This window comes from Barbatula barbatula (genome assembly GCF_947034865.1).
Source record: "Barbatula barbatula genome assembly, chromosome: 6".
Classification (NCBI taxonomy): Eukaryota; Metazoa; Chordata; class Actinopteri; order Cypriniformes; family Nemacheilidae; genus Barbatula; species Barbatula barbatula.
In genome coordinates, this window is record NC_136765.1 from 2,240,888 (window position 1) to 2,263,141 (window position 22,254).

A 22,254-nucleotide genomic window follows, 5' to 3' on the forward strand; every position below is an offset into this window, starting at 1 on the left:
TTGGATTCGGTTAAATGCTCAAACTCAGGTTTGGATTCTGGGAAAGCAGGGGATATTTTGTTGTACATGAAATATGCTCTTTGCAGGCATTAAATGACTTTCTTAAAATATTGTTATTATCAATTCTTGGAAAGATGTAATTATTCATTGTTATCGTTGTGTAATGTAGAAAATGCAGATGTGCAAGAATGATTTCTCTATGTTTTCATTTTTTCCATGCAGTGCATGCAACCGTGTTACGTAATAGAGTTCATGTATAGTGGTTTAAGCAAGGAAAGATTGGGTCTGTGCCCAAACCACTGGGACCCGTTTCAATAAGGGGGTTCAACCAACACAGAGTTAAATGTTAAATAAACTCGTAGTTGATTTACACCAAGATGTGAAACTTTGAGTTCCTGTAACAGATTAGAAGTCTGTTAAATGGAAATCAAATTTAGATTTCCAGCCACAACACAGCGAGAACGACACAAGAAATATATATAAATAGTGTTTTATTATTTCTATAAGTTAACTTTAAAATGACAATATTAAAATGACATCTCCTCAAAGACCCAGGGAAACAATAAAATCAGGGTTTGTCCAATGTTCTGTCCCAGGGTGAACATTACCCAAATCCAGTCCCGTCTGGATTTAGCTCAGTGTTTCCTCTGTCAGCAGGACTTTGAGTAGATAACGTGTTGTTGCGCTGCTTCCTTGCACTTCACGTGGGTCCATCAACAATACTGCCGTATCTGCTGCTCCACCGCTGACCACCGGACCTGGCACCTTCACAAAAATAAGCAATAACTAGAACGGGTCTTCAGCTCAATACTAAAAACAAACACACGCATCAGTGTGAAAGAAAAGGACCACTTCCCTTTAGTCTGAGGTTTTGTGAATGTTGACACTGTGAGATCTGTGAGTCAGCTCCACCAAAGCACAGGGTTTCCAGTCAGCCACAACGCTGAGGGAGAATAAAATTATCAAGGCTTATGCTGAGTGATCTACTATTCTTCCAATTTGGTCTATGACGTCGAACAGCGGAACTCGTCCTGGTGTTTTGTGACTTCCCCTGGCCGTTACGGTAGTTGATCAGAGGTGTCTTAAAAGAGCATATTTCTAAAAAAGAGAAAATTCTCCTACAGCGTGGACATATCGCCAGGCATGGAGGAATATGTAGAGAGTCTATTTCCACACATACTGAGAGTGAGGAATACATCAGACGGGACGACCCAATGGGGGAGTCACTACCTGTGGAGAATCAGCTCAAGTAACAGGGGTTCACCTCGAAACTCGCCTCTACCGAGCGTTGGTATATGAGCCTCTCTGCCCGGCTTAGTGATGGATGGAATGCCTGTACTTCACCCAGTGGGGAAAGTAGGGAGGCAAAGGAGCACACTGACTCACCTGGAGAAGGGGAGAAGGCGCTTCGCAGGCGTACGCCCAGCAGGCCATCGCAAAAGTGCTGGGTGTAGCCTAACCCGGAGCTTCAACAGATGTCTGCCAGAGAGGCACCCTGATCCAGTGCCCATGAGGAGGCTACACCAAGGGTGTGTCTCTCTTTCTGCCGACAGCTCTCCCTATGCTGTTCTCCATAACAGACAAAGAGCTGCTCAGAGCTACCGAAGCTCTGGATGCGGTTCGAGGCGCAAGGTGCGTACTGAACACAACACGGTAGGGGTTGGGTCTTCATCCCCAAGGGGGAGCACCTGCAAGTTCACCACCTCGTCCAGAAGGGGAGTGGTAGAAACTTTGGGCGTGTAGCCAGGTCCACGTGGGAGTCGCCTGGCACTTGTTGGACAGAAAGAGTGGGAGCCCTGGCCTGAGTGATAGTTCAATTCAATTCAACTTTATTTATATAGCGCTTTTCACAATTTGCATTGTTCCAAAGCAGCTTTACAGGGAAAAGATAAAAAATAAAACTCCAAAAAAGGGTAAAACACATGGTGTTTTATATAGTAAATTAATTTATTCTGGTAAATAATATCTAATGTCAGCATCTCCTGGTGGTTTATTTAGCATATGTTGCATTAAGTGAATGCTTGGCTGAAAAGATTTGTCTTTAATCTAGATTTAAATTGGGCGAGTGTGTCTGATCCTGGAATAATATCAGGAAGGCTATTCCAGAGTTTAGGTGCTACGTATGAGAAAGCTCGACCCCCTTTGGTGGATTTAGTTATTCTAGGTATTATCAAAAGTCCTGAGTTTTGAGATCTTAGAGAGCGTGATGGGTTGTAGTGTGATGGAAGCTCTGTTAGGTAGGTAGGGGCTAAACCCTTTAAGGGTTTATAAGTGATTAAAAGAACTTTAAAGTCAATACGATACTTAATGGGTAGCCAGTGAAGGGTTGATAAAATTGGGGTTATGTGATGGTATTTTCTGGACCTGGTTAGAACTCTGGCAGCTGCGTTCTGAACTAACTGTAGTTTGTTTATTGATGATGCCGGACAAACACTATGTAGCGCATTACAGTAGTCAAGTCTTGAGGTCATAAATGCATGAATAAGCTTCTCTGAGTCAGCAACACACAGAATATTTCGTAACTTGGCAACATTTCTTAGGTGGAAAAAGGCTGTTTTTGTGACATTTGAGATGTGATTTCGCAATGACAGGTTGCTGTCTAATATAACGTCTAGATCTTTTACTGTATTTGTTTGAGTAACAGTACATCCTTCAACCTGCAGTTTATAATCAGAAATATTTGTTTTGCGTGTCTTTGGTCTGATAAGTAATATTTCTGTTTTATTAGAATTTAAAAGAAGGAAATTACAGGTCATCCAATGTTTTATATCTTCAATGCACTCTGCCAGTTGGATAGCTGGGAGGAATCATCTGGTCTTGATGAGATATATAGCTGAGTGTCATCTGCATAGCAATGGAAGCTAATTCCATGTTTTTAATAATGTTTCCGAGGGGCAGCATGTATATGGAGAACAGCACGGGTCCCAGAACCGATCCCTGAGGTAATCCATAATTTACTCGCCGTATCCACAAACGCTACTTCAGCATGCTGGAAGCCCAAGCATGTGATGCAGGTGTCGTGCCCGCCGGGTCCGAGGACAAGAAGGCCGCATTCAAGAATACAGTCCTGCACGCTGTTTGATATTGCTCTTTTAGACACCACTGCCTACTACCGAAACGCACACAAGAGTATGAATCCGCTGTTCCGTGCCGTCGAAAACAATTTGAGAGATTAAATTGCTCAGCATAAAAGATGCCTCAGAGGCAGGGCCGGATTAACCATATGGGCAATTGGGCAATTGCCCAGGGGCCCCCGACCTCTAAAGGGCCCAGCGGGCGGAAAAATTTAAATCAACGTGCACTGAGCCCGTTGCGTGACGGCAAGCGCTACGACACAACTCAAAAAATGCAAACATGGAGTTGCTAAGTGGGAGCGCTAATCGGAAATTTAAAAGGGAGAAGGATATCAGGAACGCAGAAAATTAAAAATATATACCGAAAATAGGCAATTTCTTTACGCTAGTAAACGTTAGCAACTAGTCTGCTAAGGCACCATCCGTCAACGAGGACAGCTCAGCTAGCCAGAACATTTCTTCACTGCCGGCTCGAGCTAATGTTCACAGCCCCGAGAGCGAAGAGCCCCAGCAGCATCTTCAACCGCGGAGTGCGACCATTGAGGAAAGCGGTGATGGGTCTCGAGTCTAACCGCCATCTGAACCGCTCGTCGAATGCTCTACAAAATGCTCGTGTAAAATGTGTTTGCCAAATGCAATCAAGTATTTCAAATTTAAACATGCTCTTCCCCATTATTAAGGATTCAAATTGTGTATTTTGCCAGATTATTTTGCAATTATATTGCACTAAAATGTTTAACCCTTGCCTGTCTTGTTGAACTGTGATGTGACAGGTTGTTTTCTGTTTTAAAACAAGTTCAAAAGAGTTTAGGAGCAGATGATACTGCATTTGATACATTTTTTCCTTGTGGTGGCTCCATGAAAATGCTGTAAATTGTTTGTTTATTGTTGTTGCGAGAAAACAGCAGATTTCAAAATGTTTATATTGCGCTATAACTTGATAGTCCTATTGAATTCTGAGGTGACAGTGATTTCTGTTTAAAATGAGCTGAGGACCAAAATGCTACTTGATTCTAGGAGATGGATTCAATGGATTTTTGTTTGTGTCTTGTCTGTGAACTTCCTCTGTGATGGCGCTATAAATTCTATGCATTTGTGTTTGGAGTGTTGTCAAATAAATATTGGATGCTTTGAAAGTCGTTGCTTATTTATTTTTTGTGAATATGTAGTGGGTCAATTTTGCCAGATTATACTGATGCCTTTGTTTTCATAACATAATGACTGAGTGGTCTTGACAAGAGAACATAGTGGTGCATTTGTAGTTCGAAGAACATTTGCACATTTTTACATCAAAATGCATTTGATGTCAGTTAGTTATTGAAATATTGAGTATATTGACTGTATTACTGTAATTTATTCTGTATTTTGCCAGATTATGGTGATCCTGGGGTTGTGATGATGGGGCCCTTGAATATTGTTGCCCAGGGTACAGTGAAGTGTTAATCTGGCCCTGCTCAGAGGTTCCGAACAACAAAAGCTGAATGAATGGGCATAGCATCTTCCTTTTATACCCGTATGCAAGGGGCGGAGACTGGCATGCTATGCCATTCTCCAAGTTCATTGGTATTTAAAAGTACAATCAGAGATGATAGGTTCTCAAGTTCAAACCCCATTCTGTCTCGATACAACATTGAGAGACCGACAGAAAGGGAACCACTGTTGTTCACATAGAAATTAAAATGCAGTTACATTTCAAATGTAATATTTGAAGAAAACTGTTAGAAGAAACGAAAAGCGAAGATGACATTTAACTACCATGGGTTGTCCTGCAAAGCTCAGGAAATTTTTAATAATTGAATTAGTTCGTTGTTCAGTATTATCAATAGACAGCACTGTGGTAAACCATTAAAGAATATGTATGGTTGCAGTCATGTCAATTGACAATACATTTGTAAATAACTATTTTCTCAGTCAAACAATAATGACAATTTCTGCATATTCTCCTAAACAATTGGGGATGTTTTGTTTGGTTTTGAGGCTAATCTCATGAATTTGTGGAGAGTAAACGGTGGAAATAATGAGGGCTTTATTTGTAAGGCAGAGCTTAGTTTAGCCTTTTAATTAGACGTGTCATTTATTGACAAATCTTTTTAAATACAATCAAATCAACTTTAAAAGTCATTTATTTTTACTATTTGAAATTCTGTCAAGTGATTGAGTTGATGTAACAAAGTTATGTTAAAGACATTGTAAGTTAAAATGACTCATAAAGTCGTTTGATTGTACTAAACAAATGTTTAACAGTGTTTTAAGACAAATGAATGATTATAAACCGAATGGACATGAGACGTCCACGCTGGAAGGCTCTTCAGGAGTGGACAAGCGGCCTAGCAAGGCTTTATTTCCACTCGTCTTGTATTTATTTTCTATTCAAGATTTATAAGCTTCCATATGCTGCTGGCCGTGCTCGTGCGGTTTATTTACCCAGACAAAATACGGCAGTGAAAAATTCATGTGCGCCTGTACCGGCCTGTGCCCGCCTGACCCCGCAGCAACTGCCGGAATGAGAAAACAGGGTCTTGATGCTGTGAGATGAGGTCAACGTTGAGGCAATATGGAGAGGATTCGGATCTCGACTCGTGACATCACCTTTCCACCTCTATTAGCCTTTTAGCAGAGCAGATATGAGACAGGAGAGGTGGGCTGAGCAAACAAGCCCTTGTTTTTGCCTTGAAAAGAAAAACGTCATCAAATAATATAAAGTTTGCCCAGCAGATGGCACTATGGCATGCCTATTTGAATCATGTGAACTCGAAGTATTACTCACCATTCCTTGTTTCTTTGTGTATAGCAAAAACTTTAAAGTACACGTGGAAACATGGCATCCAGACCTCTGGTGAAAATGATCTCTTTGCATTTGGCAGTGAGGCTATACTGCCCTGAGTGCCAACAGATTAAGTGGTCACTAATACCCGCACCAGATTTCATAGGAAAACATCATTTCCACATCCTTAAGCGCTCAGTTGACCACTTGTCTAAATACTTATAAATCATCATGAAATTCCTGCTTTTATTTGGGAAGTATAGACTTCCCAAGACCTCATGAATCTCTTGTCGGCTATGACACAATGTACCAAGCTGTCTGGCATATTGATTTTATTACAGGCTTTTTTCTTGTACATTTGAGGAGAGACGATGGATGATATTAAGACAAAACAAAACAAGTTAGTTGATCATCCCAGTAGGCCTATTTGTAAGTTTTGATAAAAATTAACCTCATTGATAATAATGTCACAATAAACAGGATGCTCTTTTGTTAGGAGAGACTACGTTGGTACTTAAAAGAAACAGAACTGGAAACTCTCACAGACGCTGACACAGCGAATCACAACATTTCCGTTTAGCCCCTCTGTGAGTGCCGGAAGACCCCGTTCCCCACCTCCCACCAAACCTGAGCTCAGATGGGATTGCCATTTTCTCTTGCCTTTGACCTGCGCATCACATGACCGAGTCATACTGGAATCGGGGGGAGGAAGAACAAACACGAAGAGCAGGGGAGACGGTAACTCTGTGCTGGATTACACCAGTGACAGAGGTTTGGTAAACTCATCACCTGCGGCTGGGCAGACGCTTCGCTTAAATATGGGTGGCCACCAACAAAACATGGCGAAATAAAAATGACTTTGCTTGATCACTATCTGCCGTGAGCTGCATGACTCATCGGAGAGCGATTTAACGGCCGTTCGGGGGAAACAAAAACCAACAGGCCCTGTTTGTGAACCTGCTTGGTTGGCCGGACTGGAACCGAACATTGGGTTTTAGAAAACCCATCAAAGCCGTGAGGGAATTGTATGCCTTCTGTACCTATTGTTCTTCATCTCGGTCATTTTCTGACAAATAAATGAGAAACATAAGTCAAAGTCTGCAGACACTAGATTAAGAAAATCCTCACCATACCCAACCAAAGAACAATCCAGACTGTAACCTTTTATTTCTGCGTTAAATAAAGACAAGCCATTCTGCGATGTAACATGTATCATCATTTATTCTACAGTATTGTCCCAGACCTGCACAATACAGTCTTGATGGAAACTATAATGATTTCTGTGTGTCCATACTGGGAATGTCTTTGGTTTTTATTAGTGGGAGGTTTTAGACTGGCAACACCAATCATTTCTTCTGAAATAAGACTGAAATAACACACTAAATAAAGTCCTTTTGTAATGGTTTAACAGTACGGTAAACAGCCGATTAAAACCAGTCAGAAACAAAGTAAAACCGTCATATTATCAGCCGCTGACTTGATGGATTTTCTAAAAGAGTGCAATAATTAATACAAAATGATTGAAATGTGCATGCTTTGTGTGTGGATACCACAGCCGTATGTCATCTCATTTAGTAATGCAACGTAAGAATTATGATGTTGGTGATGTCTTTGCACTTCCATGTGTCCACTGAGATCAGCTGGATGTTGACAATGTGACGTCAACCCATCTCTGGGGAAACTGTACTTTAATTTTGTATTTGAATGTTATTTTTTACTTCTTAACTTTCATGTATTCAATATTATATCTATAGTCTTTCCCAATATACACATATATTCCACTATAACTTTGAGTGTTTTATTTCAAAAGATGGCAGATCTTGTACATCAAAAATAAAAATGATGAACAAATTATGCAAGACATTTAGTGGTGTTACTGTATCTGATATTATTCATCTCATATTCAATTTTTAACAGTTAGCATTAATAATGTAGATACTTTGAATCTATATAAATGTATACCTTGTAAATTAATATCATGTAATTAATGTATTTTATAATTTTCTTGTTTTCTGTGATTTATATGTTTTTTCTCGAATAGTTTTTCTGTAAAGCTTTTTGCAACAATGTTAATAGGTGAAGAGCAAATAAAATCGATTTAAAATGAATTAAATATGATTAATACATCAATATGTAATTGCTGCAATCTCACATTTTTCATCTGCAGTCCCTTTAAAGTGCATCACCTTTAAAATCCACTAGAGGGCAGAAACACCTCAAAAGATCAGGGGTTTTCAACTTTATGATGACAAGAACCCCAAAATAAGGTGAAACTTTTGTGAGAACCCCGTCTAAAATATTTTTTATGGACAAAGAAACACAATTTAGGTAAACATTTGGCTAAATATGACAAGACATCACACTGTTTTGAGGAACTAGTGAAAAAAACACTACGATAGGTACAGAGGTACAAATGTAAACTATGCTTGTAGCAAGAATACTAACAATAATGTTTGCTTTATCCTTTTTCCCTGGGGGAAACTTCTGGAGGGGTCCCTGGACCCCAATATGAAAACTCCTGCTGTAGGTTATCAAACAGTCTGGGGTATTAGTAATGTGAACTAATGTAAATATACCTGAATTATGTTAGAATTTATTAGCAATAGTATTTTCAATATACAAAGTCTGCATTCGGCAATCAATAAAAAAAATAAAAAAACGACAACAGCATTAGTTGGAAATTGAGATACGGAAATCAGCGCAAATAAAAGCCATACATAAAAACAGTATACTGTTTAATATTTTTTATAATAATTTAGCGATTAACAAAAACTGATCAGCATACCATACCGTATTTTGTCAGTGCTTTTGTGTTTACAGAAAGAAAGTCAATGGGGTTCAAATGGCTGGATCTATGTAGCTTTTATTTGAGATTATTCATGTACTGCCACTGCTGCTGAATGTACTTTCATACAGTAATCCCACTTGTGGAACTGAAAGAGAAGCCTTTACTGAAATTCATATATTATAATGTATCAATATTTACAATATTCATCCAATATATCCAATTATAAAATATGAATAAATAACTTGAATATAGTTGAAGTTGAATATAATATGAGCTGAAGACAATTTATAATAATACTGATATTTTTTGCTTGATTAAATTGATTAATTAGTTGCTAAAATATATATATACACACACACACACACACACATATATATATATATATATATATATATATATATATATATATTTACACACACATAAATATATATGATGCGTTCATCCATTTTAAACAGAAAAGCACATCTCTCACACACTCTCTCTTCGCCAAACACAAATATAGAGAATATCTTATTTTTGGAGCAATTGAAGTCTTAAGGCTTTTCTCCAACATGCTTGGACCCAAATCAAACTGGCTTTATAGCATTTTAAGATTCTCCAGAGCCCACAAAGTCAAAAGAGCAGTGAAGGGAAAATCATAAGTGTCCGCCAGCCCATACACGCACGCACGCACGCACGCACGCACGCACGCACGCACGCACGCACGCACGCACGCACGCACGCACGCACGCACGCACGCACGCACGCACGCACGCACGCACGCACGCACGCACGCACGCACGCACGCACACACACACACACACACACACACACACACACACACACACTATTCACTATGGAGCGATTTTAGTCTCATTAATTATTCATGCGTAAAACAAGATACACACATGCGTAAACAGTTTCGCATGCATAAAACCTAATTTACGTGCACATAGTATATATTTACATTTACGAAAAGCAATTCACGTGCGTAAAACAAAACTATTTTCTCACAAATTACGTTTCGCAAACATACAGCTGCGCACATAACTTTCGAAAAGTTAAAATGTACACGTTTGTCTTGTTTTACGAATGTACAAATCGTCACACACGTGTGAATCGCCTTGGACGTTTGTGTGTGTTTTTTGAGACTCTCCTGGCGACGCAACCCCACCACTTGGGTTGTCGTACTCTTTAGCCAATCAGATTCAAGCTTACCATTCAACCAATTACAGGACTCAAGGAAAACGGCTCTGCGCAGCTTTGGTGCAGGCGGCACATATTTTGTTTTGTAGGCTTGTCTGTTTTTATGTTTTTAAATGTTGCTTACGTTACCATTACGATGTGTTTATGTGGTTGCCAATCCAAAATAATAGAGTTGTTACATGAACATAGATGATTTTGGTTACATGTGGAATAAAGTTTTTTAATCCACTGCAAATCTTCAGTTTCCTCCCATTTTGCGATTCATTGCTGTATGGCATGTCTATTTACCTTACCGTGTTTCTATCTGCAGTCAGTAGTATTGTCAAAGACGGTTTGTGTCGTTTTTTAAAATTAAAATCTGATAATACTAGTTAACTTTAAATGCAGTCATTTATTAGTATGGGTCTATATAGGCTAATATATCTATCCATTAGTAAAATAATCCCTTCAATGGCGTTTACAGAAGCCAATAAGGAACATAACACGTATGTCTAACTAGACTATATTAATTTACATGAATAAAGAACTACAAAGTCAGGGGAAACATTACAGTATTTCAAACTGACTTGACAGAACGCATAGTGAAATGAGACCAGGTGGACAGCAGCGAAGTAAATTGAGTATTGTATTTTATTTAACAGTAAAAAATATAATAAATTGTACCCAAAAGCTGCGCAAGCGTGGAAAAGATCATAATGTGATTAACGTGCGGTGAGGTCGATGCATCATTTCCGTTCTATTTGAGCCAAACTGCACTAAAGTTGCGCAGAGCCGTTTTCCTTGAGTCCGGCGCCCTCAGCGGGTTGTGATTGGTTGAATGGTAAGCTTGAATCTGATTGGCTAAAGAGTACGACAACCCAAGTGGAAGGGGTTGCGTCGCCAGGAGAGTCTCAAAAAACACACACACACGTCCAAGGCGATTCACACGTGTGTGACGATTTGCACATTCGTAAAACAAGACAAACGTGTACATTTTAACTTTTCGAAAGTTATGTGCGCAGTTGTATGTTTGCGAAACGTAATTTTTGAGAAAATAGTTTTGCTTTAGGCACGTGAATTGCTTTTCGTAAATGTAAATATATACTATGTGCACGTAAATTAGGTTGTATGCATGCGAAACTGTTTACGCATGTGTGTATCTTGTTTTATGCATGAATAATTAATGAGACTAAAATTGCTCCATAATTCACATCCCAACAAACAGCAGTAAATCTTCAGGACGAGCAGAAGAGCAATAAAACACACATTTCTCTCTGAATGTATCAGAACGTCAAAGCTGTCACTGGAGTTTGATGGTGCTTGGTCATCTCTCAGCATTTCTGTATCAGATGAGGGTCAGAGAGTCATCTTTATCCTCCCAGACGCTGAAATATAGAAGAAGTCAATGCATCATTATCTGTTCAGATCTATCCCGGTGCTCGCAGACACAGAGTCAAAACGGATGATTCGCGGTGGGTGGCGAGTGGGTCATGCTGCCTAAAACAGTTTCTGTGAATCAAAATCAATGGGATTCAGATGTGAAGTCGAAGGGACCATTTATTAATAATAAGACACGAATGACACAAATCAGGATCTGCTCTCCAACAATGCCATTGTTTTCCCCACCTTAGTAAAACAGAGAAATTTACAATGTGTCTAAAACACAAAAAGTCTACGCAATGTGTTAGTCTTTGCCAAAAGATACATCGTTTCTGTCAGATAAAATGGCCTAAATTTCTTGTGTGAAATGTCATCAGCATGTCAACTGCAACTGTAAATATTCCTCGCAATATCAAGGAAAAGCATTGACATCTGAAGGGACAATTGAGGTGTATTTGTGTTTCTCCAGGCAACACATGACTATAATGTCACAAAAGTGCGTAAAGATGGGAATCATCCCAAACCAAATACAGCGAAATTCTGGATCACTTCAACATGATGTAATCCATTTTAAGTAGTAAATAAATAAAGTACAAAATTTAAGTAAATATTGGACTGTTGCTAAATCTGAAATCACCTACTTCCTTACAATATATTAGGTGAAAGTCAGAATGCGTTATGAATAGTATGTCTGAAACCAAATTGTGCGTGCATAAGTATTTATTTTCTGTGTTTTGTTTTATTGTAATTACATCACAGGTCAAAGATCATGCGGGTCACATGATAATGAAAACATGGTAGACGTAGTATGTCCAGAATGCAGTTATACTGCACCACCAAAACTATAGAACATTGGTTCTCAACTGGTTTGGCTATGGGACCCACATTATCCCATGGTCATCATGATGAGATCCAATATTTTATTTGTTTAAAAAAATTGCGACTAATACTAAAATGCTCACAAACAAACGTGACTTATATTTGTAGTAATAATGAATGAACAGGCCATCACAGTCATTTAAACATGCAAAATAACACTAAGTTCAACTGAAATGGCATTTGTGGGTTATGGAAACAAGAGTTCCTGTGGTGAATACACAATAGTAACGCGAGCTGTTCATGAAACATGGAAACTGCTTCTGAATGGAATGAGTGATCTTCATGCAAATGCTTCCCGGCTAACATAGCAGTGATGGGATTTATTGGTACCTTACTTTCATTTCACTCGTAGCATGCTCGTAGCTTCTAAATATTTACCACTTTAGTACCACTATGTACCTCTGAGATGCTCATATGCACTATTTAGATGCTAAATGTACTGCCCAAGTGATGGCTTTTTGTGGCGCGCGTACCAATCATCGTATGACCTAATATTGTGAGAGCTATTAGAAAGCAGGATCTGGATACCTCCGAAATGATACTTTATTGCTACTGTGAAATCCAACACACCTGTATTGTTTTTCCAAACCCTATTTTCTCAGCTTGAAAACTACACTACAACACAAAAATGGTGTGTTGAAATTAAAACCCCATTTCTGTATCTCTACATCCCACCAACAAATGGGAGGAGATAACAACTGATCTTTGAGTGACCTCAGAAGTCTGTGGTATTATTGACACAGGACATCAGTTTGGCTAGGGAATGACAGCGTCCTTATTATCTAAAAGAGATGCAATGAAAACTGTATAAGCTTAAGCCAGTTCAGTGAATGCTCAAGGGACTGTGGAGATTGTAACACACGGCGATACCGACACACAGATTTCTATGTTTATTCTAAAAGAGGGACGGAGTGCCAAGTGGTGTTTGCAACAACATTTACATCATTGCTTTTGTGGGTGGTCTCTTCTGGCCAAGCATCAACAGATACATGAAGGTTCATTGGAGATCCGATCTCTGAGAAACCATTGACAGCCATGTGTTGGTGATCATTTTGTGTTTAAAAAAAGTACATTAAATGTCAACCTTTGCAGGTCTGCTTGGACGTGTACAATTTCCCAGGTAGTGCAGACGTTCTTCCTCCAACGTATTCTCCAAGAGTAAACATAAAGCGTAATATATCACAGTAAACTCCTCAGTCATTTCCTTGTACAGTTGCTTGTGTGATCTTACAGCGAAAACATATTTATGAACAGTTTAAGTCCGACATGTGTTTGTGTATTAGAAACACGCCAATCTCTCACACCTCCTTAAACACAGCCAGAGAGAAAACAAGGAGAGCAAGAAACTGGCTCAGATGAAGAGATGAAGATGTTGAGCGAAGCATATGGATGCCATTTGTAGAACGCGGTGAGAACGTATAGGTCAGTTGCCCTTTGGTATCTCTCTATCCATCTGTTTTCACATTGCTTGCAAATTATAGCGTCCTCCAGACCCAAATGAACATAAATCAGCACGGCGAACGCGCAGAAGTTTTCCCCGCTGTCATAAAACAATGATTTAGAGTCGGCCTTGTGAAAATACCGCGCTGTGAATTCGCCCCTGCGCCCCAGCAGTAGGAACACAAAGCGCCATCTCATCGGAGTAATTTATGGCCTCCCCGGGAGATGTGGAAGATTAGGGCCTAGGCCACCAACAGACAGAAAAACAGTAGGAACTCCAATAAGAGCGGCTGGAAAACTTGGGTCAAATTTATCAAACAATTCCACAAAATCAATTTCTATTTGGAGAGAGGCGTGCGACGGGAGATATATGGCGCTTTTTTGGAACGCTGGTACATCTCCGGAACATTTGGTCATCGGGCATTTGTGAGTTTTGGAGTTTCTAAATTAAATAGTCGTAGCCGCGGGACGGGCTTTGTGATGTATTTGACGCCCGAGGCATGCTGACGGCCAAATCAAATATACAACTGGACGTTCCAGGATTTTAGGAAATAAAATAGGAGGTTCCAGATATTTGGGAAAAATTATGTCACAGGGTCTCAATGAAATTGCAGAGCGCTCTTTTCATGGACTGAAGATAAAGCAGCTCTGTTCGCGGAGGTACGTCGCACGGACACGCACATGGTGCCTGTGGAAACGTTCTGACATATGGATGTTACCTCTGGGGGACCAGCTGCATTTACAAGTCTTCTTGTAAGGCTGGAGATGGAAGGCCGTGGCAGGGAGGCTTCCTGGACGCTGGTTATTGGGATTAACCTAACGGTCCCGCTGAAAGGAGGAAATGCTGAGCTGAAAACGTGCTTGTTATAACAACCAGCATCATTTATGGGGTTGAGAACCTCATCGGTGCTAACACACATCTTCACTCGCAAAACCTGCGTGTGTGTTCTCTGAAAATAAACAGTGGGAAAAAGTGCGTTAAAGAAATATGAAAATTCTTTCACCGTTCACTCGCCCTCGTGCCGTCCCAGATGTGTAGGACTTCCTTTCTTCAATTGAACACAAAAATAACGCCTTTTATATTTAAATGGCGTTGTTGTTGTCGTCTTTTACCAGGCTCGAAATGGCAAAACTCCAATTAAATTAAAAAGTAAAACAGAAAACGTTAAAAATGCTTAATATTTTTATCTTATTTTGCAATTGATACATTGGATATCCATCACAACATATAGATTAGCAAAGTAAGTTAAAATATGGCGGCATGCCAATAATATTTCTTGGTTCTTGCGTGTTCAAAATGATTGATGGGCCGCCATTTTCAGATTTACCTCACTGATTTCTATGTTGCCATGGAAACATGTATTCTTTGCTAAATAAGCTCAGCATTTTAATCATCTGCCCTCACAAACGTCTTGTTTTACTTCAAATGACATTTGATGACCCACTGGAGTCATTTGGATCACTTTAATGAGGATGTTTACTTTTTAGGAGCTTTGTTAAGAAGAAGTTTGGCTGTCAAAAGATGAATCGCACACAGAATAAACGTTTATGCTTACATAATATATGTCGGTGTACTGTGCATATTCATTTTGTATTTATAAACATATGCTCGTACACACATGTATACAGGAAATATTTATTTTTATTTATCAATATTTTAAATATAAATACATATGTATATTGTATGTTTATTGATTTTTATGTTTTCCTTGAATATATGCATGTGTATGTGTTTATAAATACAAAATAAATATGCACAGTACACACACATATATTATGTAAGCATAAACGTTTATTCTGGATGCGATTAATCCCTGTTAATCGTTAAAAAAGATTTGCTTGAGTTTAGCTGAGAAAACTAAGTCAGATACATCTGATTTTGATACATTTTCATTTTTTGGGTGAGCTAGTCCTTTAAATGGACCACTCTGCTAAAAAACCACAGAAATCCAACAGAAACTATCAAAGAAATTCTAATGGCTTCCATTAATATATTATCATGAACCACACGCTTTTCCCATTAAAACATTACAAAATTCCTTTTTGTAGTTTGTTTTGGCCATTATTATATTCATCCATCACATACCATTAGGCACCATTATAGTTTCCATTAAAGCCAATGCAATTCCCAGTATATCCATTAAATCCATTGTCTTTTGGAAAGCAATAAATCATTAGTCATCGTACAGTAACACCCAAGCCCAGATGAATCCGGTGACCGACGCATACCACATCTGGAGCAAACCTCCAATCCTGACCGTCCCCGTACAGTCTGGGTGAAAGATCACTGACCTTAAACAAATGGTGACCTTCAACCTGTGAACATCTTCTTCAAGTCATGTGACATCTGCGTGCACCTGAAGCGCAGTGGCGTTTGTCTAAGCTGAGCAGGTATTGTTTTGAGGTCTGTTTTTACAACTGTTGCCGCAGGTCCCAGGACAGTCATAGTTTTTGTGTGCGAGGGCCCCACAAGACGCCTGAGGCTTTCTCTCCTCCACAGGTGTCTCTCTATCTCAACGTACATCTGGACAGTGTTATCTGATTCTGCCTTCGTGTTTTCTTTCTTAAAAGCAGACTGACAAGTCCAAAATCCAAAGATTTCAAAACAACAGATTAATGATATCAATGGTCCATCCACAGATATATACTATAGATGCCTGTTTTCACTAGTTTCATTCTTATTTTGTTGTTCCTAATTTTGTAGTAAGCTAGGTTTAAAATAAGAATAAGGCTTTCAATTCAATCTAAGTCATTTCCAAGTTTGAAAAAACCCACTGTGTACACGAGTGAAATGTGTCTAGCCCAAAAATAATATCTATGTTTACATATCTAACCTCTAACAATGTCCGTAATGTCAAAAAAGCATATTTACACCTGCTGCGTCGTTTTGACAACTGTAAAACAATTCCAAACTAACCTTGGACTTCCATTGAAACATTATTGGTCATTCAATTGTCCAGCTCACTGAAGACATAACGTCACCGGAACCCATCATCAGGCAATCAGCAGAGTCACCCAAGCAGAGAGGCTCATGGGATTGATCCTCTCTCATCTGTTTGGGTTCCGCATGGCTTCTGGTTGATCTGGAGAAGCAATCCCTCAAATCTCAGGAGAGCACTTAGGGCGTCTCCAGGGCACTCTAACATCTACAGATGTCTTTGCCGGAAACTGTATAGCTGTGAGTTTGGTGGTTTTGTGAGAGAACCTGCTCTCTGAAAACAGCTGATCTGTTGTATGAATCACACATACGAAAGGGAAGTAATGTTTGCATGTTTTAGGCAAATGAGACAGATATATTTTGTCAAGTTGAAAAGTTCAACCCTGATGCAGTATGACACACGAGAGCTTACAAAAGCTACTTTAGAATGGGAATAAAATGCAAATCTGAATGCAAATGTTCACTAATGTTAACAAATTGATGGTCCTCTATACAGGGCCGTCTCTAGGCACCTAGACGTCTGTCTTGCCCACCCAATGAGAATAAAAAATAACACCAGACAAAACAGTGATCATTCAGTGATGGGGAATGTTCTTAGCCCGCTTTCTTTTTGTGTCCAGTTTACACCGCTTTCCCAGATAGCACAATCCATCTGGATTACGTCTATTTGACGTCTGCATTTACATCTGCAAGACATCTGCAATTCGTCTCGGAGACGTCGGAACGTCTGTAATACGTCTGCAAAAGTTCTGGAGATCCAAAAACATCTGCTTAACATCTTAGAAAGAGCATCTTTACATCCATTCTAAACCATAAACATCTTACGGACATCTTCTAGATGTCTATATGGCGTCTGACAGCAGACATCTCCGAGACGTATTGCAGATGAGCAAACTATGTATTGTAGATGTCTTGGAGATTTAATAGATGTTAAATAGACGTAAGCCAGGTGTATGTGTACTATCAGGGTTATTAATGCGTAAAACATCGAACGCACGCAAATACTATATAAAAGGCAATAATCAACAATATATATTTAGGTTTTTGTTACGTATTTCTGTTATTTATAAGAAATGTTACTACTTATTAATCAGGGGCTTGCCGTCTTTATTTCGTCTTGGGATGGGACAATACCATTCTACAGCCATTACTTAGGAATCACGTAAAACAGGAGGGTGTAAGGAAAAACAAAATGGTCAATTTGCATTTCCTAACTACACAACGTATTCCTTGTAGTCGCCAGATGAAAGAACAAAAAAAAACCATTACATTATTCAGAACATAACATTTGAATGTTCTAGCTATAGAGAAATCATTCGGAAAATCCTTTCCGAAACCTTTGCGAAGCCAATGGGGTTGGTTTGAGCACAGAAAAACGATTTGATACAGTACGTCCAACTCGTTTTTTTCACAAGTTAACTATGTTAAGCACGAGAAGCCAGCATGTTTAACATTGTGAAGAAGTCAGAATGCATGAAACACTGTGGCACCACACCTTTATGGTTTTTGAGATCTTTCTAGATGCAAAATGAATGCATAAATATTTTAATAAAAATCTGTCATGTACTCACCTTCCCGTCGTTTGAACCTGAATTACTTTCTGTGATGCCAAATTTTTATGATTATCTTATAATATTCAATACAATAACAGTAAATGATTAATGGTTAATAAAGTACACAGGTATGAACTAATCGACAATAAAAACTACTGGATTGTTTATTTGTCCCCAATGCACTTCGGTTTACAGAAATGTTTTCAGCTTGATTATGTGAATAATTATTAACAACTTCAAGAAAATCTTATATAATAATAGCAATACCAACAATAATAATACATCAATGTGAATGTGAATATGAATGAAGGTGAATGTGGCAAGGAACCAAAAGTCTGTAAGGCGAATAATAATAGCAATAAATAAGTGATACAAATGTTGAATGAAAAACGTTGGCATGTCTCTTCTGTCTATATAGAGCAGTGTGAACATTATTAACAATATTAAATTAATAAGATATATAAAACTGCAATGTACTGTATAACATAGAGGAGTACAATTTGTGAATATACCTTAAAAAGGAAACAAATAAACAGCGTAAGAAGCTTCATGGTTACAGTAATTGAAAAATATAGATATAAAAAAAAATCTCTATAGAACAATGCATCTGCAATTTTATGACATGTGTTTCAGATTCAAGTTTTGAACATTTTTTTGTTTTGGTCTGATGTAAAACAGAGATCTGGAATCTGACTTCTGCAGATGCCCAGAACCTCTTCTGCAGTCAACAGCACCTGCAGAAATCCTCAGCATGATTTGCGATGAGAATATTCTCCAGCAGATGGCGGTATTGTTGCTGGATTTAATACTGTCACAGTTTTTGTGTATGTGTGTGCATTTTGGCTGCACGCACGCACGCACGCACGCAAAGGCTCGCATGCACGCACACGGCTAACTAGCTTTCTTACAGAAGCTTTCTACAGTGAATGTGAATGTTCTATATTATATATCATTTTACAATTGTCTTCATTTACTTAAAAAGATCTTTAAATAAATGTGTACTTTAGAGGTTTCTATAAATGTACAGAGTATTTATAAAGGTTTATGAATATGAAAATCACAAAAAAACTTAATGTCACATGGATGTGTCAATGTTGCATAAAAAAATGACAAAACAGTAAATTATATGAGAGTTTTACTCTGAACTTTATTTGAAAATAAAAAAATATCAAATAGCCTATTATTAATAAAAACATTGTATTATTATTATTAGTAGTAGTTATATTAATATTAGTAGTAGCATTAGCATATTATCATTGTATATATTTAACGATAAGGTTTAAAAGCAGAATAATTCTTCTTGTGAGTTTCCATTTGTATGGTTTTGAAATCGATCCCTTCTTTTATTTCCATTTTTGTTTTGTAAAAGTACTCTTTAATACCACAACAAACTAAGTTAATGTAGAGAAACAGTTCATCAGTTCCAGACATCGTCTTTCTTTTCACGTCCTCTAGTCGTGAACATGAACTCTGAGACTGGAAGCAATTCATTCATTTCAATGCTTCACTAACAGCTAAATGAATCGAACGGCTGTTTATATTTGTATCTATTCATTTACTTCTACTTATATAACACTCTTGGCTATAGATTATTTGATTATTAAAAACCTAATGTGCCTATGATGTTATTAAGCTTGTTTTCATGTAGAGCCAGAGAAGCAGTGTATCTGAAGGACCACAGCGAGGTCTTTCAGCAAGTGGAGTCACACTTAGTGAGATTCAGCGGGGTGGATAATTCAGGCCCTGTGCCACCCACCGATGGCTAACCAGAGGCTCACACACACCCATATACATTCCACTAAATGTTACCCGCACACATACATGCAGACATACCCAAGCATACACACGTATATATCATGTTTGTTTTCCAGAGCCTTCAGAGCACTCATCACCTCCACAGAAACATCAAACTACAGTGTGTTTTCCTGTAGTAAGATGAAACATACATCTGCTTTAATTCCATCATTGTGTATGAATGTGATGGGAGTGGGCCTATTGTAACAGCGCAGTTATAATAGCATTGCTAAATGGGCAGCGAGACGTGGCTCATTGCACACTTCACTTTAAGGTACTGTTGGCAAGACAGACGCCACACAGGTGATCTGAGGCGCCAGGCGGTTTGAAACAGTCTAAAGTTATAAGACCATTGCTCTAGAAGGATCTGTAACAGTGATGTCGCTATAGAAGGGCAGCCATGCGTTCAAATGCGTCACATTATCTGTTACAGAACTCTGTCGGCTCAGGCAGTTCCAAACTTGCTTTACGCAGGATCACCTCGACTGTGACACACACACATTATATTACTAAAACAAACAAGATGGTGCAAGGTGCGAATGGCGGTGTTTTCCAGTAGATTATAAGGCAGTGCAATTTAAATTGTGCTAAGTTACGGATGACTGCGGCCCATCTCTGCTTTTTCAGATAAATATCCTACTGTCACGTTAAAATCACTTAAATCAAGCGTTAAAAGTTATCTTCACCATGGGATGTTAAGGTATGTGCTTAAATGCTTGAAATTATCTTTGTAGATTAAAATATAAAAAAAATTATTCGATTTATAACACGATGAGACCTGACGCTGAAACATTGTAGACATCAAGACATCAAAGCTATCAGATTTTTTAAATAAACTTTAGATATGCCAACGTTTTGAAGCGTTTACTACCATTGTTATTATTCTTAATAATTATACTTTAGAATAAGAGCAATATTAGTAAAGATTGAGTGACCGTAAACGTTTGACTGATAATGTATGTACAGTATAAATATGAATACAATGCGCGAATAAACACGTACTCTTCATGTCCATTATTATAAATATCAAATAATTGATGTCTTTCATGCATAAACATATATTTGAATTGAATTGAATTTAGTCTAAACCTAAAAGAAAAAATGGCACATCAAATGGAATGTTGTCTCGCAGCGGCTGGTGCCCTGAGATCATTTCCACAGGCCATCCCTCATATCGTCCATCACTCACTATTTGTCAGCCATTTGTAAGTCACACTCGGGTTTAAAAGGGGACAGGCTTTTGCCAGGGAGGCATTCCCACAAAGGGCGGATTCGTTCGGAAAAACCCCATCATTATATCCAATGGTAATGGCTCAGAGAGACTACAGAGATGCTCAGAAGGATGAATCCAACTAATTATTCTTGTTACAAAGATGAGGTGCATCTTTCAATGATCAGGGCCCAAAATATCAGGTTCTTAACAACTTGTCTCTTATGGCTTCGCTCTCCACAAACAGATCCTGATGCCAGATGCAATAAATTATTATTTTAAACCGAAACAGATCGCTGTTTTTAAAGCTGAATGTCTCGCTTGAACCCTTGGATTGATCCCGGTACAGTTATTTATGACTTTATATCAACGAAAAGGGTATCTTTGATGATCTTATTCCAAAGCTTGTTTTTCTCTCTTCCCAAATCACACGATGCCTTGATCCCGTCTGACATTACAGTCAGTTTTCTGAGGCGAGCTTGATGATCTCATGTCTTTTGGCAAAAACGTTTCACAGTGTATGAAAAGGAAAATAGGAAGTGTCAGATCAGCTCTCTGGTCGAACTATTTCATCCGAGCGTGCCAAATGTGCTGTACTGTGACCCGAAATGTCGGCTCAAAATCAACACGCTTAATTCTTTTATTCCAGAGACAGTAGGATCCATTACAAACGTTTAGGATTTTTAGAGATAAGAGAGAAAGTGGATTTGTGGGCTGCTTCCAAAATACACACCGCCATTTCTAATCCATCTTAGTTGACTTTACAAGTGCTACCGGTGAGCAGCCACAAACGCTACGCTTCTGTTCCTTCTGTTTACAGTGAAACCCTCATTTACATTTTATGCACTTGCAGATGCTTTTGTCCAAAGTGACTTACAATTGGATCTATACCTTTATTTATCAGTACGTGTGTTCCTTATGTACTCTTATATAAACGCTTAAACGGCAGATCATTTTACCTTGAAAACAAACACTAAGAACGCAGGGTATTGAAATATGAAAGTTGCGTTGATCAGCAGAAGATTAAAATCAAGACGTACAGTATTCTCTACTGATCCGTTACTTCATATTATCCACTGAATTTATTTTTGTAGCTCTGCAGCCAGACCGTGTTCCACATCATTAGAAAACAGATGTCTGACCAACCTCACAATAGCATGATGGCTCTTTCTTCCATTTATTTTTAACTTTTTGCACATGTTGGATGTCCTTGGACTTATACTGACACTTAGTGGTGTGGATGCAATCTGGAAGACTGTCAGTGTTGAAA